The sequence below is a fragment of the Poecilia formosa genome, unplaced genomic scaffold (genome assembly GCF_000485575.1).
Source record: "Poecilia formosa unplaced genomic scaffold, Poecilia_formosa-5.1.2 Scaffold79, whole genome shotgun sequence".
Taxonomy (NCBI): Eukaryota; Metazoa; Chordata; class Actinopteri; order Cyprinodontiformes; family Poeciliidae; genus Poecilia; species Poecilia formosa.
The window spans coordinates 1,986,835-1,996,630 of record NW_006800018.1 but is presented as its reverse complement, the minus strand read 5'-3'; the positions used below and the strand labels follow the sequence as shown (position 1 = coordinate 1,996,630).

General features: G+C 39.4%; 1 protein-coding gene across 2 annotated transcripts in view; it reads left to right on the top strand.

Moving 5' to 3' along the window:
* Positions 1-9,796, top strand: part of ntm (neurotrimin) — a 276,837-nt gene that overhangs the window by 190,517 nt on the left and 76,524 nt on the right. The window lies entirely within an intron of this gene.

The following is a 9,796-nucleotide window of genomic DNA, read 5'->3' as shown; positions in this document are numbered from 1 at the left end:
TTCATCCCAAATGTTCACTTTTTTTTTTTTTTTTTTTTTTTTAATTCCCTGATGTAATATTCTATTTCTAAATGTCATGTTCTCATTAGCCGTAAGTGGAAAATCATCGTAATTACCAGACGTAAAGGCGTTCAAACATGCATCTGTGTGCAATTAATCCATATAATGTGTTTCAATGAGTGATGAGATAAACGGGCTTCCCAATAACATTCAAATTTATTGAACGGGGCGGTGCGTTTATTTCCCAAATGGAGAGGAAATGCTGAGCGCTCACCTCTGGTGGCAAAAGTAAGCACACCCAGTGTCAGGTCTTCGCCGGGTTGTTGCATGATTTAAACCTAACCTCGATGAAAATCGGACAGCAGTCGTCCAGCTGTTGTACAAGATGAATTCAATTCAAAGTGGGATCATGCCCCCCAGAAAGCCTCAATACAAATGAAGCAAACGAGAACCAAGATTTTAAAGTGGATGTACGTTTGTTTAGTTGCTGCAGTGCAAAATGAGGATCCAACAAAAATATTTGCAGTTGACTTTTTACCATTACAAAGTAACATTTAAACTTCTGAATTGTAGCGATGCAATGGGATTCATTTGGTTTAAGCCTTCAGGAATTGTCGTGTTTTGTTTGCCGTTGCCAATACTGTAACTCACCGAGGATCGAGAACCTCTGGAGTCAGAATCCTCCGTGGGAACGACGGCTGCCTGCGTCAGACCAGATGTGTTTCAAGCATCGTGGTGTGTTGTTGGGTGTGTTGCAGTCCAGGGCTGAAGTGTGGCTGCAGGTTGTGAAATTTTGAACAGAGTCCTCCCGGTGCTTTCTTCTCCAGGCTGGAGCTTAGGAGCTGCTTTCTTCATCTACTCAGGCATCTTTCACAGCAAAACTAACAGACAAACAGCTGTGCATATTGCTGCAGTACATATTTGCTTGAAGTGGGGTCCTGTTGAGAGGTTCTGAGCAGTCAGTAACTTACCTGCAACTGTGAGATGTTCTAGCCTTAAGTTGTGTCACATCCTTGATTTAAGAGCTGCTTAAAAAAAAACCCATTATGTTTGCGTTGAGCAGCTGTTTTGTATTCTAGCAGGTCATCATCTTTTTCCGCTGACCTTTCTAAGTGAAACAAATACTGCAAAACCACGTTTGCCAACAACATTCAGCCGGTGTCTCTATGCTCTAAAATTATTTTTTTAAAAGAAGAAAAAACAAGAAATATTTCAGTCGTTAATGTCAGTATGTTCTGTTTCTACATTCCACCTTCCTACTTTTCCATCAGGCATTTATTCTGTTCACAGGATGTAAACAGGATCTGTTTTTCAGAGTATATCTCAAATTAGATGTCAGGTGAAACCAACAACAACAACAACCTGTCATGTTGACAGCTGGTGACCCAAATGTGAAAACTATTGGGAACGAAAGGTGAGATTAAGAGAAAGTTACGTTTTTGTTATCAGCCACAAATATTTATTAGTTTAACTTTATCAAGTTGCAACGGTTTTATTGTTTAGAACAATTCTGTTTGCCAAGAAAATTACACTGAATGATCTCTGAGGGTCCAGAATAGTATAATTTTTGTTAATTTTTAGGAGTCGTTTATATTCATGTTGTTTTCAGAAAATGAAGGAGCCATCACAACACCTGACAGTAACAGGTGAAGCTTCCTGCTGACGTTACTTTTCGAACACTTTTAACAAACGTTGCTGTTTCACACAGAGGCAAACTAAGATCTCCAAGTGACCCACATAAAATTAGAGCCAGTTCAAGACGATCAAAGACCACAAATTGAAAGCATTAGGATAGATTTCACAACCAACCAGCCTCACATCAGAGGAAGTGTTTTCTTTTTCTGTTTTTGTTCTCTGCTTGAGTCTGTTTTATGCCTTCCTGTGTGGCAGCATAAGAAAAATCAGGATGGCTGTGTGGGTGCTGTGACTCTCATGCTTGACATTTCCATCAGTTGCTTTTCATGAAACTTAGTTTTTTTTTTTTTCTTTCTTGAGCATTATGCTGTCTTCAATTAATCCTTACATCCCTTTTGTCAGGAAAGAGCGTCTGCTGCTTGATCGTTATGATGGCATCTCATTACGGAGAGGGCTCTTCTTACTGCAGAGCTGCACCAGCAGATTGATGTCTGTCATGAAGAAAACATCTTGTTTTGTGTCAGTTAACAGTTAATTATGTTTTATAGTTAGTAGCATCACTGTCAGCAGAGCTGACCTATGACCTTCGAATGATAATATGACCTACCCATCTGGAGCCCTTTACTTCCTTAGACAGGGTCTTATGGCAATGAAACGCGGCGTTGAGCCTAATAATCTAAATGTCAAGGAAGCCGGGAGTCATTCAATATCATTTGCAAACAATAATAATACAATCTTTAATGTTAAGGACATCGTTTTGAACACAAATATATCCAGGTCATAAAAATGTAAGTCAAGTTTGCCGTAAATCTTCCGATTTCTGACTGAAATCTGTTGAGATACAACAAATACAACTTGTGAACTGCAGGTCAGAGGTGACAAACTTTTCTTTCAGCATCAGTGTGTAATCAAAACTTCACATTTGTTGTTAATGACTTTCAACGTTTACATTTTTCTGCTCACAGCCCCTTAAATGGTCTGGTTGTTTGAAGTCTTTCTGGTTTTCACCGGAGCAACCGTAAAGTCTCACCAGCCTGTCAGAGAGATGCCCAGGTGTCCAGCCCTGCTTTACTGGGAAAGAGGATTACTTCAGTGGGCGTTTGGTGAGCAGGGCCTGGGGGCTTACCAGGAGAGCTTGCTGACTTGTGCATAAAGTGAGGGAGGGGTGACAGTTCTTCAGTATTGTAAGGAAAGCATGGATCTGTAACAGATACTCTAAATGACATGCGAATGTTCTCGTGTCATTCTTCTGGACTTGCAGGAAAAAATATAGGCAATGCAAACAGAACAGGATACAATAGCATGCAACTTTTGACAATCGCAAATGAGGATTACTGTACTAAAGGAGGCGCAAGTTTAATAAAACAATCAAACGTTTAAGTAAAAAAATAAATAAATAAAAAATCTAATTTTCTGTGTTGAAATGTTTTTAGATTTATACTGGATACAACAGAGCCAGCTCCTGCCTCCAGATTTTTATTTATTTATTTTTTTTTATTTTATTTTATTTAGCAAATATGAGATTGGCCTTTATGTTTTCAGTGTTTGCTTTTGCTTTGAAGCTCGACTGCAGGCGCCATTTTTGTCCCGTTCCTTTCTTAGTCATGATGAACCTTTTTTCTCATCCTGGAATAATTTTGGTAGAAAGTTCACCGCCACTCCAGGTGATGTATCTCTCTATGGTTTGCTGGAGACCCGAAGTGCTAGAAATGTCTCACCAGTCTGATAGATGCCGCTGGCTTTGTTTCTCATTTGTTTTTTGTTTTATTCATTTATTTAGATCTATTAGAAAAAAGACAAAAAAACAAAAAAACAAATACTATGTCACCTCATGCTCACAGGTGTGAAAGCTCCCTGGATTCACCTGCAGCTGCAAACAATCCATCCAATCATCCAAGGGCTAAACATCAGCAGGGAAAGGAAGTTTTTGTGTTCTGCTGTCCTTTTCTTTGAACGCCGTTCGGCTTTCATCATCACGTTGTCGGCTCAGTCAGCTGGCCTCTTCCCAGTAGCTTCTTCTCCAAACCAACCTGTGTATGATCTGTCAAACATTGTCAGAGTCGTCGTCAAAACCAGAAAAAAAAACAAAAAAAAAACCTGCGCTTCTGTGAGCAGAGCCACAAATAAATGTCCTCGTACCGGAGCAAGAGAAGACACCGCAAACCTGTTTATTACCATTTTTATACTTGAATGTTTTCCCAAATAACATGTATGTTTGTTTATTTATTTATTTATTTATTTATTTATTTATTTATTTATTTATTTATTTATTTATTTATTTAATGACAACATGCTGCCCAGCTCCAACAATGTCTCACTCTGGAATAGCATGGCATCGACTGCTTTCTCGTCTGAGAACAAAGTAAGCCACTTAAGTGCACTTACCGTCCCTTGTAGTCAGACAGCCACTGCTCAAGGGTGAGGAAGACAATTTCACCAGCATCAATCTCTTTATTAGAAAGTAATGGTCACTTACATTTCGGATTTCTAACCTCAAAGGGCTTTTAGTATTGATTGTTCAAGCCCACAGTAATAAAGATCTTGGCAAATACTCCTTGTGAGGCTTAAAGATGAGCGAAAGCCTGAAGGACCTGCCGTCCCCTCTGTGGGAGCAAGCGAGAGGGCTGGACACCAACCGGTTGCCATGACAGCCACTTAAAACAGAGCGTGCCCCTACATGTCACTGCTGCCGTTTGTTTCCCGGTAATTATTCATTTTGTACACGAGCCAAAACACAAGTCAAGGACTTTCCGTGGGCACGTTTGTGAATGTTTCGCCGTAATCGCCTTAAATCTCAGCTTGTACGATGTGAAGGAATCTAGAAACGTGGATTCAAGAAGACGCAGGGAGAAATGTGGCGTATGGATCATGAAGCAACAAGGGGAAAGCTTCCTCTGTTGACAAGTAATAGCTGAACGTGCCCAGCTGACTGATTTGCTGAAACGTTTCCACTGATGTGCTTCCTCGAGTCAGCGAGGTAATCATTCACAAGCACCCCGTTACCTAATCTACCCCTGTGGTCAAAGAGAGTCCTAAAGATGGAAGGTGGCCATCTGGAAGCGATCAGGCCGATGTTTAGATTGGCGTCTAAAGAGTAAGCATTAGCTTTTTCACCGTGGACAAGAAAACGTCTTGGGGGGGGGGGATACCACAAGACTTGAACTTGATGCCAGTCTTGATCGCAACTTCTGGCACTCTTTATGTTAATTCATTTCATACCATGTGATTTGTTGCTGCAGCAGAATCGTGTTAGAAAGATCAGGGAAAAAAAAAAAATATATATATATATGTCCATCAGATATTTTACAGTTAGACTCTGAAAACAAACAGAAAAGACAGAACAGGAAACGGCGTCCGTCAAGCCGATCGCGACAGCTGCATCACCGTCCTCAAAAATGTCCGGCACTGTTTGGTATTTCTTATGAATGATTTCCTCTTTGGTCATGAGAGAGCTAAACCATTTCTCTGTGTGTTTGTCACACCACATATCATCAACAGCAGCTCACAACCGCATATTTTCCTAGGACTCTTTCATAACAAGATGTGGTGTGTTTGAAGTCCGGGTTGAGGCCACTCTGTCGTAGTGCAGAAGGCAGCTGAGCAGAACTTAACATTTATATCGACGGTTCCACATTCAGGGATTAAAGGTCATCTTCTTTTTATTTGCCAGTCAACTGGAAAGTCAGTATTACACATGCACCAACTATGAACTAGATGTATTTGATCTCTTATCTATTCTGCTTGTTGTGTTTAGCAGTGGGGCTAATAGCAATTTTGAATGGAGTCGGTTTTAGACCCAATTTCTTTCATCTGACAAAGAAGAACGCGAGTCTGAACATCTCATCCACGCATCGATTTACTCATCCATAAACCATCACCGCGTTTGCTTCAGACGTGTCTCCTGCTTCCCTTTTTCTCTTGTTTGTGACTGAGACCCCGAGATACTTAAACTCCTCTAATCATAGAAACGCTCATCCCAAAGCAGAATGTAAGAGGATTTGATCAAAAAGTTTCTCTGTGTTTTTAAATCAATCATTTGAATTGAAAAATTAAGTGCATGTACAAAATTTAGTGCTAATTTATGTAAAATTGTGGTCAGATTTAACAACAAGAACAAAAAAGCAATTGCTTGCATCGGTTCATTAGTTAGGTACATTTGGTGATGTGAAGTGAATTTTAACCTTCTATACATCCTGCCTGTATTGAGCTGATTAGCTCACTTTTGATATGAACTGAACCTGTTTGCCTTTTCCTGAATTAGCAACATGCATAAATGAACTAAGCTAAACTGAAGTGAACATGACTGTACCGTTAAGGATTCAACTGGCAGCTACATGGTCAGTAACAGTGAGGAAATTGATGAGGATAACATTTTAGCAAGAATCCATTACTTCTGATTTTGTTTATATATATTTAGTTTATTTTAGTTTTCTTTCTTATTCTCCACTAATGCTGCACACTACTGGAAAAAAAAAAAAAAAAAAAAAAAGCGAAGCCTAAAATGATGCATCCAGGCCAACATCCTGACAGGGTCTGTGTGACGAGTCTAAGTGCTGCAGTTCTCTCCCCTCCACGCGCTCATATGCTTGCCACTTGAAGAGACTCAGCAGGGGCCTGTCATCTCTGCTGATGCTTATTGTTGGTCTGGCATATAGGAGCACTTAAAAGCATAAGGCCCTCGCATTGCAGAGGAAAGGACTTTTATTTGTACCATTGTGTGATCATTGCAATCATGTGCACCTAAACGGGCTGCACCCAACCTGCACCGCACAAATCCCCCCGAAGCGGTAAGAGTCGTCTCTGGGAACACAGCAGTCTGGCTGACATGGACACTTGAATAGCTTTCTACAGATAATCAGTATTATTATATTTCTGGTCTTAGGGAGACCATTACGTATTTAATTTTGCAAGATTTCTTTTTGTTTTTTTTTTTTTTTAAATGAGCTTGTTGCCCAAAATGAATTGAGAACTACGAGCAATTGAGTTGTTGCTGGAAATAAAAAAAAAAATGTTTTGGTTCAGATTTTTCTAATTTAAAAAAGTAAATAAAATATGTAACACTTTGAAATTGATCAAGACAACCATGTGAATAAAATAAGGCTATTTGGCAATTGCGCTTTCAGGAGAGTACACACACATTTGTTAAAAGGTCAGATTTTCCCATTGTGAAATAATGAGACTAAAACATTCCAAACCTTTTCCAGTTATCATGTGACATTATATGTCTTTAATTTAATCTTCAGCTTTCTAGCAGCCCCCAATCAAAAATTTTTTACTCACCTAGTAGATGTGTCCATCAGACCTAATAAATTCTCACAAAACAGAACGCCTCGGTTACTGCAGCAATTGATTTTTAAAGCTTGTCCACTAGAATACATAGATAATTAGAGGCCTACTTAGTTTTTTTTTTGTCAATATTTATGAAAGAGAGTGACTGCAAAACAAGATATTTATCACCCTTATTAAAATGAACATGTTTTCAGAAACAATTGAGATTTAGATCAGGATGCCAGACAGAAATTGCCAATTGTTCTCTCACTGAAAATATCAACAGCTCATTAGACGAAGAACAGGATGAACCATGTGAGCAGCGTTTTTAGACTTGAAAACGGACCTTTGACAACCACAGCATCCTCTTGGACAAACTGTAAGCAATTAATCAACTGGTTTGCTTCTTATCTCAAAGTAGAGAACAAAATGTTCAGATGTACGGAAAGCAGTAAACACCCAAACGACCCGGAACGTCGTCGCATCTCGTGCGAGTTGCTGTTTAACGTTTACATATGATGTTTGAACCAGCTGTAAAACGCTGATGCTGACGACACAATCATTGTGTATCGGCTGAAGCAGCTGCAGCGGAGAGATTAGCAAATGACATAAAATACACGTCAGGATGTCCTCAACAGCAGATGCTACAAACTCGGTGAGACACCTAAAGTGCCCAGGCATGAAATTGCATTTTAACATTTGTCTTACTGTGTAACTGGATGGAACTAGGATTTGTTGTATCAAAATTGTTAATATAAACAGTTATGAAAACCAATGAAAAGACATGTTTCAGTTCAGATATTTTTCCTCAAAAGGAGAAAAATAAAATCCTTGAAAAGCATATTTTCTCAATCTTGAGATTTCTATCATTTACTCTTAGGGAGGAGACTTTTTAAATGTGTGAATTTTTTTATTTGACTAGAATTTCCCTGCATGTCACAAAGACGAACACAAAAAGAAATATACTAGGAGGATGAGCACATGACAGCTGAAGTGTGAACTCACTTCCAAGCTTCCTTCATCTCGTCGCCTTCAGCGGTGAAAGTGACACACGATTCCAATTCACCTCCAGCAGAAATAATGATAAAAACACCGAGTCATTTCACATTTATTTAATGATGAGGTGAAAAGGTGGGCACAACAAAACCATCATCAGCATCACCAAAGAAGCAATTATATATAAAACAACTTGATTCATTTTGACTTCATGAGAAGGTGCAATTCTGTGATAGATTTTAGATGATTTCTTCAGACATTTAGAGGCATTTTTTCAAGATAGTTTTGTCTTGTATCTGTACAAAATCTAAGGCTGATTACACAAATCTGTTCATGTCACTACTACAAGCCTACTGTAACGTGTAGCATGTTGCTGTTGTTGACAACACTACAGTATCGTCACGCGCAGACAAATGACCTTCACACTGAACATGACTCACCGGCTTAAAATAGGCAGCTCACCTGCACGACTGTGCATGGCACAAAGCAATTGCTTCCTGTTCTCGTGTCCTGAGCAGATATAAGTGGAGACATTGGTTACTGTTCTGAGAAAAAAAAATATAACAAAGCAAAATCGCCTCACTTCTCCGGCACAATTTCCAGGAACAGCCATGACAACCGTTGGCCCTGTTTCCCTTTTTCTATGTGACGCCTTTGCGGACATGCACGTTTTGCTAAGTTGTTCTTATTACGTTTGGGTCATTTTCATATTGAACGTTTAAAAAAAAAAACATTCATAGGGTTAGGCTTTTTGTGATTACAGTTTTATGAGTTTTAGGATTTAATATCCTGATTAGTCTCTTATAATCTGGACTTTTTCTCTTTTTTTTGCTTATTTCCACTCCTTAGAAGAGTGGCATCTGTCTCTAGTGTTTTCTGCTTCAGAGCAATCTCTCTTAATAGAGAGTGATGGACTCTTCTGTGTTTTGTAATTACCTAGTAATCATTTCCAGATTGACTGAAAGTAAAAATAGCTTCTTGGAGATCATGTCGCTCCTCCTTGTTCCACGCCGATGTGAAATCTCAGGAGCAGCAAACCGCCTTGCACTTTTGTTTTTTTTTACAGACACACTGAGTACAATTGAATCAATGTGCTTGTTTAGCGCCATCTGACTTCCTGCAAACCCACTTAGTCCAGTGGCGTAGAGGTGGAGATTTCCCACAGCGTGTCTGAGGTTTTTATAAGTCATTTTTTTCAAATACAACTTATGTGCTCGTGTCCTTAAGTTGATTGACTGATAAAATAATTATGCCCCAAATTGCAGAGGAAAAACCTTGAGGTGGCTGTCATGTTGTACAGGTGCAGAGTAATGAAAGGTTCAATCACAGTGAGATGATACAGTCAGATGTGTGTCTGAGACTGAATAAAGACCCTTGCAGACACATAGAGAAACACCAGTGGATTTCCAGCTGGGGTCAGATTTTAGATCTGCGTGAGGCCGGGTGGTTGTTTTGTGAACCTTACTTTGGTGGAAACATCATTCGGCCGCTGTGAAACTCTGTCAAGTGCTGGCAGCGCTGTCCGATGGGTCCCAGAGGCTTCCTCTGCTTTCGTTAACTCTGTGTCGGGGCTGACTGTCAGGAGCTCCAGGAGCTCCAGGAGCTCCGGCTCTGCAGGTCTGAGGCCTAAACATGTTCCCCATCGAGTGGAGTGGGAACTCCTTGTAAATTGAATTCATGCACACCAGAGGACTGAAATACACTGACTCATCCATCTGGAGATTCACTTAATCAATAATAATAATAATAATAATAATAATAATAATAATAATATCTGAAACCAAAACAAACATGTGGAAAATAGTTCTCCCTTTAAATTGAGACATTTCCTTTGAACAAACCCGTCATTATGATTTGATTCTTATTTATTTGTGCATTTCTTCACGTATTGTCTTTA